This window comes from Grammomys surdaster, unplaced genomic scaffold (assembly GCF_004785775.1).
Source record: "Grammomys surdaster isolate TR1022 unplaced genomic scaffold, NIH_TR_1.0 60, whole genome shotgun sequence".
NCBI classification, from domain to species: Eukaryota; Metazoa; Chordata; class Mammalia; order Rodentia; family Muridae; genus Grammomys; species Grammomys surdaster.
Genome location: NW_021604562.1, coordinates 7,244,505 through 7,244,950, shown reverse-complemented (window position 1 = coordinate 7,244,950; position 446 = coordinate 7,244,505).

Sequence of the window (446 nt, the reverse complement as noted above, 5' to 3'; positions counted from 1 at the left end):
CTTCTCATAAACATTAAACCTTCATAAATAGTCCTGCCTTAGAAGCCTGTTTTATTTGTTAAGGAGAGACAGAAAGGGAGTGGATCCAGAGGGAAAGGGAGGTAGGGAGAAACTGGAAGGACTAGGGAAAGGGAAACTGTAGTCAGAATATACTGTATAAAAAGAAATCTATTTTCAATAAAAGAAAAATGAATAAATTAATTAAGTCTCAAAAAATAAAAAGTAGAAAATAGATATCTTAATAAAAGTGATCTTTTGTGCATATTTTACTTGGATCCATATGTCATCATAAAATCCAAAATTTATCATTTATTTTTGTCGCTAACATTTTACTCAATGACAATATAAGGTCTAGAAGTTCTGGAATCCTAAAGATAGATGATAGATAGATAGATAGATAGATAGATAGATAGATAGATAGATAGATAGATAGATAGATAGATAGA